The 14,947-nt window shown below is 35.4% G+C and overlaps 2 long non-coding RNA genes across 3 annotated transcripts; both read right to left on the reverse strand.

Moving 5' to 3' along the window:
• Window positions 1-1,166: 1,166 nt before the first annotated feature.
• LOC120151051 lies at window positions 1,167-2,364 on the reverse strand. 2 transcript variants are annotated; one of them, XR_005518584.1, is made up of 3 exons: window positions 1,908-2,364; window positions 1,627-1,832; window positions 1,167-1,526 (listed from the first exon to the last, which is right to left on the reverse strand). It is a non-coding gene; the product is annotated as an uncharacterized LOC120151051 (long non-coding RNA). The 2 variants fall into 2 exon arrangements; XR_005518583.1 differs by having other exon boundaries at window positions 1,167-1,832.
• Window positions 2,365-13,950: 11,586 nt separating this feature from the next.
• LOC120151052 lies at window positions 13,951-14,914 on the reverse strand. Its single transcript, XR_005518585.1, has 2 exons — window positions 14,759-14,914; window positions 13,951-14,053 (listed from the first exon to the last, which is right to left on the reverse strand). It is a non-coding gene; the product is annotated as an uncharacterized LOC120151052 (long non-coding RNA).
• Between the last annotated feature and the right edge of the window lie 33 nt (window positions 14,915-14,947).

Raw genomic sequence — 14,947 nt, forward strand, 5'->3', positions numbered from 1 at the left:
TCAATGTTAATATATTGACATTCAGTTGGATTTAATGAGGTAAAATTTGACTTAATTAAATGAAAATTGAACTCAAATAGCGTTAAAAGTAGAATTTGTGAGTTGAGGATAAAAGAACAGAGAACTTGTGGAACAATTTGCCTATCTGGGAACGAGTTTTAAGAAACAGAATGATCTTTACATTTTATTCTTCGCTCTCTTACACATTTGACATTCATTTCTCATGTTATATTTTCCTGAAGGCTATTTCTTGTTTGGTTTGAAGTAGGAGAATTGGGGGAGACTTCCAAGACAAAAAGGGAAGGAAAGGAAACAGAAGAGATATGATTGTTGGAAGTAAAACAATTGCCTTATTGATTATTTTTGTATTTTTACTACGTTTTAATATGCTTTTATACATTAAAATGTTGATGTGATAGTTTACGATTATGTATCCCTTTATGATATAAAGATATTATGTATGCCCTAATTGTGGTCGTTGCGAGTGTGTTGGAATCGATTTTTATGTTTTTTTTAGTTTTCTAGTTATAAGTATCGATACTCGATAAACAACCGAAAAATATATAGGAAATATTTTAGGAGAGTACCGAAACTCTTCCAGAAATATCGATACTTAGAGATAAGAATCGATACTCAACCGATAATCGGATGATGTAAAATTTCCAATGCACATGTTCAGTATTGATACTCTACAAGAAGTGTTGATATTCCCCATTTCACAAAGCTTAATTTTGCTACCTAGATACTTGTATTCACCTATAATGACCCTTCGAACCTGGATTAGGAGATTGAGGACTGAAATAACTAAAACATTCTCGAATTCTTGAGTCAACATGTGTGTTGACTCGAACCATTAATGAATTAATTAATTAGAGTAATTAGATTTGTTGAGCCAAGTTTATGCTTGATTGGATGATAAATTTGTCCAATTGAGTGCAAAAATGAGATTTTTGATTTGTGGGTGAAAAGTGAAGGACTAAAAGTGTAATTGAACCTTAAATTTGAAAAAAAAATCACATCCTCCTTGATTTAGTCTTGAAAATGTGAGTTTTTAAGGGTTAGTATCGATATACAAAACACCTGAGCCATTCATATATCATCAAAGTTTCAGAGTCTATAGTTCCATACACCAAGTTGCAAATATACCAATAAAGCAGCTGAGTTACTACTCAAACTTCTCTAGGATTTTATACACATTTATAAGCTACCACAGTGAAGTTCAATGTCATTAAAATAACCTACTCGGAAGATGTACCTGATGGTATTATCTAGTCGACGATCGGATTACTCCGTTGAAAAGCTCGAATATGGTAACTTTCAGCATGATCTCTTTCGTATTAATCAGATCGAATATGCAAACATCTCCTTCGTCTAAATCATTATCCATGACGAATTCGGCCCATCCTTTGCTGAACTTCAAATTATTGTTACAATAAACACATTGGACTGGCCATTTTCCCTCGTCCGAGCGTTATAACCCCGTCGACTCCGTTCATGTACTTCTGAGCAAAGCAGCGGGGCAAATACTGTGGATACGAAAGGAGAAACAACGTTAGTCTAGAATATGTTTCGAAGCTCCAATCGAGAAATGATGTCAAAGGAGCGAGTCTGAGTAACATAGCTTACTAGAAGTACTCTCTTGTATACGTAGGATGGTCGTAAGATAACCCTGCAGAAAGGATTGTCGGGTTTGAACATCAAAGCCGCATGAAACGCACACTGTTTTCCTTCTACCGTCACATCTCTCCGCCTCAGGGTAACACTAGGAGGGTTCGGGGCAGGAAGCTCGTCTTTCACTTTGATTTTCCATAACGGCCCATGTTCATCCATATCTTCAATGAATTAGCACAAGAAAAGTCTATCAGTAACACCCTATAAAAGAAAGCATTCGAGTTCATCGATCTTACTCAGATCGGGTTCTTGTTTTATAGCATCATTGATTCGTTGTGTTTCGTTCGAGAAACACAGTCCGACTTCATCTCCAGTACTCGTAAGCTCAACCCCATTAAACTGAATGCCTTTGTCTCGGGTAGATCAAGACATTGCTCGTAAATCACAAAGTTCATTTTCTGGATGCAGGCATGTAGAGTTCGTATATCTCTTCCTATCATGATGTAGACATTCATCAACATTCTTATCAGCAAAGCCACCATCTTCCACGTCTTTTAAATGCGGATTACAAACCGGTTCCGGCGAATTATTTAGATTATTCGGCAGATAGTCGATCTCCGAAGCTTTCAGATTATACACATTAACATCGAAACGAGAATTCCCTTCGTATTTGAAGACCAAGAAGTACCCAATGCATATGGAATAATGTTCAACAAACGTATTCCAACCACTGTCGAGCCATATCTTCTTGTTATCTTTATGTCGTAACCCGCTTTCGCCCGGGCACGAAATATTTATTTGGCGGAAATATTTATTTACAACAACCTGTCGTTCAACCTTAGTTGGCGCCACTAGTTTCTTGTTGTTAAAATTTCAGCTCTCCTTCTGTGGAAAGAAATCTTCATAATATCTCATTTCTAATCTTGGGGTTGAAGAAAACAGACTTCATCTTGGATCAATAGATGGAAACCATATGATCACAACATTGGTGTAGCACCATAATTATTGGTTCGTATTTGACAACACATTCACCCTTTCCTGTGGCTTCTGCTTGGATTGCTGGTCAGGAAAACTCTTTGCACAGTGTTTAAAGCTTTTGTATGATGTCACAAGACCACTTGAGAACAAAACTCAGTGGGAATACAAATGAGATATTGGTATGACCAAAAAGTTGGTCAAATCCATAAGATATGCTAGTGTCGAATTGAATAAGAGACACTAATTGCTCTTGATATCATCCCGGGAAAGGGCAAGTGTAATACTGATCACATTTTCTTCTGTAATGAGAATTCTAGAAAGTAGAAACACTTCAGCTATATGAACCATGTACAGAAAGAGGTCCAAGTAATTCTTGCTGCTGGGGATGAAACGCACATGATAAAACCAAATGGATGAAAACTCAGTTCAGCCTAGCTGACAATGATAACCCCAGTAACAACGAGAATAAGAATAACATAAGCTGAGCCTATTTATTTGTTCAATATCATCAAGTAAACAAACACTGATGTGAAAAATAACTTCGTGATCTCAACAGCATGATTGAAACTAACTGTCAGGAATCTCAAAGAAATATTTCCAGTCATCATCGACACACAAAATACAAAATTCAAAGTCGAGATTTTGAGAAACTGAACCCTGGATCGAATAGTCTGCCTGGGGACCATCTTTATCTATGCAACTGTGATGTAGCTTAAAGAACACACTGTCATGTGACACTTAGTTAAGAAGATTGGGTATTTGAAACCACACTTGCTGAATAGATATTTGTTCAACAACAGGACCATAATGCAACTGCCTGACGAAAGAAGCAATTATGTATAGTCAGCTCGACTATCATTGTTTCACCATTTTCATTCTTCATATGTTTCCGTCTCATTGGAAATATTTGCTCAATCAATGATCTTGACACAGGATGATATGAGCCTTCAAGATGCCCCAACATTTTCTGATGAAGACATTCAAAATACATCAACATTTCTGATTCTGATTGAAATGGGCTTTCAGCATGCCCCAACATTTGCTTCTTATTGATATGAGCCTTCAAAATGCCCCACATGGATCTGTGTGAAGTGGCCTTTGAAATGCCCCAACATTTGCTGATACAGATATTAAAAATGCATTCACATTATTTCTTGTTGAGATGAGCCTTCAAAAATGCCCAAATATTCATACCAACATGTGCCCTCAGGATGCCCCACATGAAATATTTCTGTCTGAAATGGGCTTTCGAGATGCCCCAATATTCTGCTTCTGATTCACTCTTAATGTCGGTTTGTATAGAATATCATGATCCGAACGAGGTCCAATTTTGACAATGAACTGTTGTAGGTACTTGTGGCTTTTATTCGTGCTCCAAATCTGTTTATTCTGAATACTCTCATTCTGGTGTCACTAAACAACAGTGTTGTCAGGTAACTGGAGGAGTTCTCTTCATGTTGTCACAAATTTAAGAAGTACTCAATTATTCTGACAAAAACGTCTGAGATATGTGTCTTTTCTGAAGGATTCTAGTCGGACATAGCAGTATAAATCGCTTGGTAATCCATTCCAGGTTGACATAGTGAACCTTGTTTTCAGTGAAGGCTATTTCTGTAATATACTTTTCTGTGAGAGAGAAACCAATTCATGTGAACAATAATCTGATGCAATAGCAAGACTATATATACAGGCTCTTGAAAATCCACACCCATGCAACATGTTGATTCTGATAACTACTCATCTGATTATGAAGTGATCTTTCAGGATGATTTCACAAATATTGATAGTTCTTCTGATACCGAGGAAATCCTGAATTCTGATTCTGATGAGGAGAATAAACTGTTATACTTGACGAAAATGGGATACTCAGATGTTGAGGCTTCAATAGCCATGGAGAGATGTGGTACGGATTCATCAATTGCAGAGTTGACAGATTTTATATTTGCTGATCAAATGGCTGAGGCTGCTGACGCACTTCTTCCGGTAGAAGATAGGAATTTATTATGCAATGACCCCAAATTACAAGCAAAGGCGAAACTCGGGCTATGATTTTTGAAAAGGAAGAAGCAGAGGAAGCTTGAAAAGAAGCTTTTTAATGAAGACAATTGTGCAGTTCATCTTCTAAATCCAATGATTGGTTTTGGGGTTTTTACCGAATCTGATCAGATAACTCAAATAACACTTCAGAAAATGATATTGGGCCTCTTTATTTCTACTACGAGAACGTGGCACTTCCTCCAGTTGATATTTGGACTGGAATATCACAGTACTTATTCGATGTAGAGCCAGAATTTGTAGATTCGAAGCATTTTTGTGCTACTACCCGAAAACGGAGCTATATTCATAATCTGCCAATCGAGAACAAATTTTCTCTTATTCTGCTTACTCCACGCACCATACATGATATTTTTCCATTGACAAAGAAATGGTGCCTTCCTGGGATCCAAGAACAAAGTTGAACTGTTTACAAACATGTACAGTAAGTGCCAAATTGACAGAAATGAGCTGTAAGGCTCTTGAAGCTTATGACGATGAGCCATCTTCGAGTGTCCAGAAGTATGTTCTTGATGAGTGCTGAAAATGGAATCTGGTATGGGTTGGAAGGAATAAAGTTGCTCCACTTGAACCTGATGAGGTGGAAATGCTTCTAGGTTTCCCTAAAAACCATACACGAGGAGGAGGATCTGCTAGAGACATGTTCCCCGGTGGTATCAATGTCCTGTCTCTTTTCTCTAGAATCAGGGATGTAGAGGTTGCCTTCTACTGTCTTGGCATACCTTTGAAAACAGATGTGCAAGAACTGAATGATGATCGGTTAGAGCAATTGATGAGTAGATTTGTCGAATTCGACCTTGTTGTCGGTGGCATTCCATGTAATAACCTTTTCTTGCAATGGCTACTAAAGTGAATGTCTTTCAGTATCTCCCTTTAGAACAAGGTAATCATTCTTGATAAGTTGCTGATAATGTCACAGGAGAGCATCATAAGTTCAATTCTCCAAACTTTCTGGCTTCTCAGACCACTTGATTTCAAGAGTGCTTCATCATTTTGGTCTGACTTATTCTTTCTCTTCAATAGAGGTAGAATAGGCAACAACTTGCTTCAAGGACCTTCCTCATTTGAGACTGTCTTGTTTGAAAATGTTTTTTCTCCTTTTTTTTATTGAAGAATGACAGAATTTTGTAAAGTATTGTCCTTTACAGGTTCACAATAGAATGAAATCATAAGAAATGAAATTAATAAATATCAAATAAATCAACTACTTTTTTAACTCATTGAAAAATCATAGTCCTATGGCAAGTATCAAAACTATTGACTGATTTAAAGTGTAGGTGGATTCTGGTAAAGTAAGGTCTCTTAGGTTAGTCCAGCATATATGTCTCTTTGGGTTAACTTGAAGAAATTATTGTTATGCTCATCTTGTAGAAATACTTCTCGTTGTTATGCTCATCTCGTAGAGATATTTCTTGTGTCTGACTCTCAGGAACATCTTTGAGATGTGAAGTACTTCATTAAGAGCTTAAGATCGTCTCTTATGTCGTTGTTGCACCATTTAATATTCGAGCCGCCTTTTCAGGTTTTCAACTCGAATCCTCCTTTAGTTTCAAGATGCTATTTTTGACAATTTACATCTTGGACCCCCTTTTATCATTTTTCATATCATGCATTAAAGATTTTAAAAACCAATTTTTACAAATAAAAATCAATCTTGAGAGGCGGAATGAAATCTGAAGATATTCTCTTTCACTTAGAAATCCATGTATGATTAGAATGGACTTTTCAGGTACGTAACGTTGGTCATGGCTTATGGTTACGAAAGAAAGGGATAAAAAGGCCCAAATAAGTGTTTAAAGGTAATCAAACCAAGGATCAATTCATTTCGATGCCTTCACCTTGCCTTGCTTAACTTGGATCTGCTTTGTTGGGGATTTTTCCATCATCTGGATCCCTCTAGACTGCCAAATTTTGGATTCATTTCCATTTTCTCATATCTCCAACATTTCTTGCTCTTCTTGTTTGTACTTGATCAACCTTGTAACTTGAGGCTCAATAAGTCACCCATCTTGATTCAATTTTCTTTTTTTTCTTTTTCTTTTTCTTTTATTTTTATTTTTTTTTTCTTTTTTTTCTTTTTTCCTTCTTCTTTCTTTACTGGATGAGTATAATACTTCAATTGCTTTGAGCACCTCCTTTTCCTTTTGCATTTTAGAGATTTTCCATTATTCTTGATTGGATTGATCTTCAAGCACTCTGTATTTGACATACCTTGTAGTTCAAAACTTTCTTGACTTCATGGAAACTTGTCTTCGTAATAAAACTGTATTGACAATCTTTATTCTTGTGAGCAAATATCCTTCACTTTACCCCCAATGTGGAGGGTGATCCTTGGTTAGGGTTGAATTAGAAGAAAAATCATTCAGGCTCAAATGAGGACAACAAAGGATATATATATATATATATATTAAAGGATAAATGAAACAATGCCGTTCATCATCTCATACACAGAAACCTTTGTAAAAAGAGGTATCCACAGGGGGATGAATATTCAAGATTAACTTTATTTATATGAAAAAATGTAATTAATGCATGATATATTTATTTCAATCAATCACGTTTTCCTTCTTCTTTGAGTATGTCCCAATCACTCAAAATTATCTTCGATAAGTTGGTCTATGATGCCTCATCTCGTCTCTTCTTGCAGGAAGATTCCCGGATAATTGAAAGTTTGGTTTTTTTGAGGTTTTTTTTGGTTTATGATGGTTTTGTATTTGGAAGGGCAAATGTGTGACTTATGAAGTCATGTATATGGTGGAATGTAGTGTCATCAATCAATTCTACCCGAGAAGATAAACATCTAGAGTGAGTGTCTCAAAAACAGGTAGAGACATTTCTTCAGAGTCTCAGATAATTGTAGTGTCAGAATTTGGTTTTGGTACGGGTCGAGTAATTGGCGTTGGATGGGATATGGAAGATATAATTTTACCACTTGCCAAAGATCTATAACTCTTGAAAAATTAAAAGAATATTTAATCTACTTGATACTCAATAATCTTAAGGTTAAAACTTGATTCCTTGCTCATAACCATAAAAGCAATACACATTTATTTATTGCACAAAAGGTGGAGAAAGGAACAAAAAAACAAGTTCAAACAAGATGCTGAAAATAGAAAGTACTACAGTGGTAGATAACACTTCCACTTGTTTATGCATCATGCCTCGTTATTCCTAAAATATTGGGTATGTAATAGGATCAGGGTTCTTTTCCTCATTTGCCCCCCATTTCTTGATCATTTCTTGTGTCAAAACCCCTTTGTCAACAAGCATCTCAAGTTCTTTTAACAGTGGCCTACAATTTCCTGTAGAATCCCCCTTTACCCCCAAGTGAAAATTACAAACACTATCTTAATCATAGATATGAGCAGAAGGGTTTGGTGTCACTTTAGTTGGTCTTGGTGTGATGTATTGACCTTTAACCAAATGAGGATACAAGTCTGAAATGGAAGTTTGGAACACTTCCAAAGTTTTTCTTGATCGCATGACTTTCTTTGGTCGATCCGAACAGTTACTTGCTCTTTTTCTTTTGCAATTGCGAGGACACTGGATGCGACACTCATTCACATGATAAGCTTTTGCTTTTTAATCCGTCGGGCTCCTGGATGTGACTTTTGAGTTTTCTTCACTGAATACATTCTCAATTAAATCTCCACTTGTCACAAGATTCTCGAATTCCTTTGTCGGATTTGCCTGCATTAACTCGAAGAAAGGCGCTGGAAGGGAATCACGAAACATACGTGATATTTCTTCTTCTAATATGGGAGGTTGAACTTGTGCCGCCACTCCTCTCCATCTTAAGGCATATTCTTGAAATCTTTTATTGGTTTTCTTTTTTACTCTTTGAAGATCCATACGTGTTAGAGCTAAGCCTTTAACATACATATATTGTCACAAAAATGCATCAGCTAAATCAACCCATCTCTTGATATGTTCTTGGGTCAACTGATTATACCAGACTACTGTTGGGCCAACGAGGCTATCCTGGAAAGAGTGAATTAACAGATCATCAGAACTTAAATATCCTTCCATTTTTCTGTAAAACATTCTCAGATGGATTAAGGGACAACTGGTGCCATCATATTTCTCAAAATTTGGCATTTTGAAATCATGGGGAATAACCAAATCTGGAACCAAGCTGAGCTCTCTTGTTTCTAATTCTTTGTGATGGGCACTAATATCTTTCCTGTTTCTGATTGCTTTCTCCGCCCTCTTGACTCTCTCCTCATATTGTGAATAATTAATGAGGCTATTCTTTGGGTTCGAGTGGGATGCCCCAGGGTATATTATCTTTCTCGACTTTTCCATCTGATAGCACGGTTTCTCTTTAGCAGTTATCTCTTCTTTATCAGATGCCACACACTGAATAATTTGATTTGATCCATCTGGTACTGAATCTGATGCTTCTTTCCTTATATCCTGAGGTAACCCTGTCAATTGTTCTAGCCACTGATCTTGTAGTCCCTCATAAGATTGCTCCATTATTTTCATGATGATGGTAAAGTAAAATGAATGAATGACCTTGGTTTTACTGTTACAAAACCTTTCATTAATTATTTACATGTTTTTATATTTAATGTATATAACAATACTTAAATAAAAAAATGTAATGTAAATGCAAAAATGCATAAATGTCAAATATAAGAATGCAAAATGTGCAATTCAAAGATGTAAACATAAAAGTATAAATACAAAATGAAAAATGCAAAGATGTGAAATGCAAATGCATGTATGAAAAGGTGTTACTCAAGAGTGATCATCTTAGTACAGATTTCATTGAACACAAAAGCTTCGGTACATCAAACAAAACTTTTATATGTAGAGGATAGCTTTCACTCCTAACTTCTCTATTTCCCTTAAAAGCCAAATTAACTTCCACTCATGCTCAGGTGTGGAGTTATCAATCTGCTTTAATTCTCTCACGAAGCCAGCTATGTCCACCAGCTTATGAGCCATGTTGCTTGCTTGAACAGCAGCTTCCTTCATGACAGTGTCTTTTTCCTTCATCTTCTGTGTCAATTCCCGGAGTTGTAGGCAATGTTGCTCATTTTTCCTTGTAAGGGAATCTTTATGGTTACAGAGTTCTCGTACAAGATCTCCAAAATCATCTAAACATTTCTTCAATGTCTTGTTCTTGTCGATAGTGGCTTTTAATTCAGTATCAATCTCATACTGATGAATCTGATATAAAACTTCCATGTTGGTCATAGCACTATTCAACATTTGATTTTCGACTTGAAATCTTTTCAATTCACTAACAGACGTATTGCATCTTTCTTCTGCAACTCGTGAATTATGATAAAACTTCTTAGCTCGTCCTTCATGTATGTTACAGTTCTTCTTCAATTTGGTGACCCCTGTTATCCACTCTTCTGGGGTGTTCCCTATATCATCATTTTGAAAGGCTTGACTGACCTTCTGGAAATCTTCCTGTATGCTTTCCATTTCGGTGATCAATTTATCGTTTTGATCATTCAAATAACATATTTGAGCTTCGAACCTCAGCAAATCTTCTTCCTTCTGGACGTCCCTACTGATGCTATTACTTTTGAATACATTTGGTGTTGATCTGGAAGGATCTTCAATTACCAAACTAGGTTGATCATTTATCATAAACTGCAAGATTCCCTTATCCAAAAGACTTTGGACTCGAAGTTTGAAGGAAAGACAATTCTCAATGGTATGTCCTTGAGCTCCGGCATGATATTTACAATAAATATTGATGTTATACCAATTCGGATACGGAGGTTGGAATGATTTTATATAGTACGGGGTCACTTCTCGTGCTTCAAGTAGTTTTTCATACATATCTTTATATGATATAGGGATAGCATAAAAATGAGAACCGCCTTTTACCTTGGATTGAACCTGAGTTTTAGACGTCGGGAGCAGACTAAACTTCGTTGATTTCAGATTATATGATTTCTTCTCATCTTTGGGAGCTTTTACAGTTGTCACCATTTCCTGAATATCTCCAGACAACTTGTGAATACAAATAATGATTGTCTGCAACTTCTCAAATCGGTTAGGATCAGAAGTCCCTTGCATATCTGAAATTGCAGGATTATCTTCATTAAGCTTTCTCTATTTCTGTGCAGGAATCTCTTCTCTTTTGGCCAAAACAGATATTCTATCCATCATCTTGGACATCTGCTCTCTTATTTCTCGTATCTCCTTTTGCTCTTCAATGGGCATACGATATTTGGATGCATAGCTCTCCTCTATCTTCAGAGTTCCCTCAGGATGTCTTTTCTTGGCCGCATCATATTTTGTTTGATCATAAAACTTTTTGTCCATTTACGATTTCTTTCCAATATGATGAACAGTATTTCAAGTAAACACCTTTTGGTTATACCATGATCATGCAATGCAAACAAAAGAAATCAATATGAACAGATTAGAGTAATGTAACATGCATGAAAAAATAAGAAAAAATAGAATAGTTAGTACCAACTAATGAAAAAAAAATCTATCTATCAAGGTATAAATCTTAACCTCATGCTTTCTAGTTCCATGCTTTGTTTGAAAAAATTAACCTAACCGCATGATTTCTGGTTCGCATGCATTTATTCAGGAAAAAGAAAAGGAAATAAAATAAATTAAAAGCTAGAGCTTATTTCTCCTTTGTGTATACCTACTAACAAAATTTCGGCATGGTTTCAGATCGGGAGAGTTTTTAGGGTTTATTATATGCAGGGTTTCAATTCTAGGAGTAAAGGTACTCGAATTGTCCTTGTTGATGCCCCCTTGGACTGCCAACCCTCAATCCTAGTCCATCACAGACTAAAGTGGATCGAGTTCAATTCGAGGGGATACACTTCTCTATGCCTGACACAGAGAATAAATTCTCACGAAGACATAGAGCATATGAATCCCGAAAGTTACTTGCTAGGTCTGACACGGAGAATAAATTCTCACGAAGATGTCACTTTCACTCCCACTTAAAAGGGACAAGCTTGATTAGAAAGCTTATGTTATGCAATTCAAGTGTTGCGTGTGAGGAGAAATATTCAAACCTTTGACAAATAATTAAATGAAAAATTTAATATATGAAAATAAAGTAAAAATATAAAATATAAAATATAAAAATTATTATGAAAATCATAATTAATAAAAATTTGAAATAAAAGAATTAAAAATTAAATAAATGAATTTTTTAATTTCTAATTAATAGAGACAATTTATAATTAATTTTAAAGTTTGACAGTCCCCAGGGGAGTCGCCAAGCTGTCGTAACCGGTTTTCGCCCGGGCACGAAATATTTATTTGGCGGGAAAAATAATATGGATAAAAAATGATTTTGAAAAAAAAGTTTTGGGAGTCACCATCGGCCTTTTGGGTCAGGTAGGTCGAATACCTAAAAATTATCTTTTAAAATAGTTTTGAATAAAACATAATTTAAAAGATAAAACTGATCTGCGTTTAACCAAAAATTCATTCTTTTTAGAAATAAAAATGGATTCGTGGTCGGTTACGTTTAGAGAATGATTAACACCCCTACAACGCCCAAAATTGGTACTTATTAATTATAAATTGTCTATATTATTGAAAATTTAAAAGTTCAAAGATATATTTAATTTATAATCCTGTTATTTTAAATTTATTAATATAATATATTAATATCTATTTTTTAAACAAGATACTTATTTACTTAGAAATATCATAAAAGGGTTTCTAGGTGCTTTAAAATAACTCTTTCCTTAAAATAAATAAATAAATATTAATAAAATATTTAAAAATAATAAAAATTAGATTAATATATATAATTGATAAAAATAAAATATTTATTTAAAAATATCATAAAATGGACATCCAGTTGCTTTAAGACTATCTTTTTCTTTGATATTAAAAATAAATAAATATTATCAATTAAACAAATATATATATATATATATGACTAAAATAATAAAATAATAATTAAAGTAATCATTTAAACATATTGGAACTGAAATGATAATAATACAAATTAAATTGCAATTAAATATTGACTAAAACATATTAAAATAATAAAAATTAAAATTTTACAGCCCTTATTTATATTATTATAAAAAATATAATTACTAATGATGTAATTAACCCTAATTATTAATAGGTGATTAAAGTGGTCATTATTAAAATTAAAGGTTCTAAATCGAATAATAAAAAGATCTAAGTGCTAATAATGTAATTTAGCCTTATTTAATTAATTCGGGTTAAAATGATAATTACTAAACTGTAAGGGACTAAATTAGGTATTTACCCTAAATAAATATATATGCAGATAGGGACTAAAATAAAATAAAATAAAATTACGAGATTAAATTAAAAGGATTAACAATTAATTCTTGTGACTAAATTGCAATGTTATGAATCTGTGGGGGTTACGGAAATGATTTTCCCAAAAGGGAAATTACACAGATACCCTCCCCCAAAACGGCGTCGTTTGGGAGAGGGTATAAATACCCCAAAACCGGTCGACAGCCGTGCTCCGACGTCGGTCACCAACGTCGGCCACCGTCACAGTGGCCGAAAAATCCCAAAATACCCCAAAACGGAGCTCTAAACCCCCTAAAGCCGAACCTAGCCTTAGTTTTCCTTAAAAATCTCCTAATCGGAGTAAATCTATAAAACAAACCGACGGTTTTACCTCGGTTTTTACACAGTTTCCGGCTATGCTTAGGCTTCTCGAGGGTAAGTCTTTTCCTTTCTTCTCTCTTTGTTTTCGATTCGCTGCTATGGGTGTTGTTTGGCTCGCTGTTGTGGCTTGTTCTTCGTCTCTCCTCTCTTTTTGCTGTCGATTATGTTTTGGTTGGTATGTTCTTCGTTCTTGCTCACTGTCTTTTCTGTCTCGTAGGTGTGGTGGCTTTTATAGCCACCTCCAGTGCTTGTCTTGGACCGGTCACAGAAGGGTTTCTCGGTGAGTCACCATAGCTATGGTGGTGACTCACCATAGAGCTCGACATGGGGCGATGACACACAGCACTTCTGGAGGCTTCATTGAGACGGCGTAGTGACAGCAAGGCGTCGGCAGCATCTGGTTGGGTCACCTGGCAGTGGAAACGTCAGCAACGGTGGCTGGATGTGGAGGTGGTGCCGCGTGGATGTTCTGGAATCTTGGAGGCGGCTGGGGGCTAGGGTTTGAAACCCTAGCATGAATGATACAAACCCTAAAGGGTTTGAGTTATCTGTTTGGGCTTGGATTGGGTCTGGGCCTCCAAGATTTGTAAAACGGGCCTCTGGGTCTTGGGCTTGTATTTTATTTAAATAATAATAATATATAATAATAATAATAATAATAATTTTAATGAAAGTGAATAATTATTGTTTACACTTTCCACAATTCCACTAGCCATTGCCGGCCACCGGGAACGGTGAGCATAGCAATCGAAGAGAGTTCATCGCCGAATCTCTTAATGAACTTATTTGGGATCCTCTGCGAGTACAAAAACCAAGTCAGAATCGAAGAGATATCACAGCATTGGTTCATCATTCAGTTTTATTGCAGAAGAAACAACAAAACATGTTCTTATTGTTCAAATGTTGCAGCTGAAACACAAATGCTAGTCTCAGTCATTGATGATTTTCGGAAATCGATTTTCGAAAATTGATTTCCGAACTTCGAAAGTGAAATCGAACCTCAAGCTTATGTACTATCTCAATTAGAGAAACTGACCCTTTCTTAGATAATGCGTAGCTTATCAACGTGGGATAACTTTTACCAACAACAATAATATCCGACGCTCGTGTTCGATACATGAATATGAAGATATGATCTTCAAAAAAATTCGAAACAGAAACGTAACTGTATCCGACACTCTCGTAAATAACATATCTCCAAAACCTCACCAAAAAAAACCAAGAAATCAAAGAGAAAAAACAGAGAGAAAGAAAAAAAATTAACTTTCTGAGTAAATTTCCCTCAGTTTCAATCTCATGGGGGAAAGATCAAAGACTGGTGTAGATGATCCAAGCCATTCTTGAGATTGGGAACTGTTTTACAGACCAAAAATGGGTTAATTATGATACAAACACCTCAAATTTCTCTTCTTTTAACTACCACAGTTCAAAAACCACTTTAAATTTGCAGAAAATTTGTAAACTTTTCCCAGGAACCAAACAGAGAGAGAAAAAACTTAACTAGCTTCTTGTCTTGAAGAATGGAGGGCACCATTAACTTGTAGAAGATGCAGGATTTGTTGCTCTTAGGCAAAGATGGACCCAATGATTGTGACATTGTTTTCTTTGACCATCAAAACTCCTGTGAGACAACAGGATTTTTATGTTTCTTTTGTATACTTTCTATGTTTCTTGCAATAATAATAATAAA

This window comes from Hibiscus syriacus, unplaced genomic scaffold (genome assembly GCF_006381635.1).
Source record: "Hibiscus syriacus cultivar Baekdansim isolate YM2019G1 unplaced genomic scaffold, ASM638163v2 tig00111027_pilon, whole genome shotgun sequence".
Classification (NCBI taxonomy): domain Eukaryota; kingdom Viridiplantae; phylum Streptophyta; class Magnoliopsida; order Malvales; family Malvaceae; genus Hibiscus; species Hibiscus syriacus.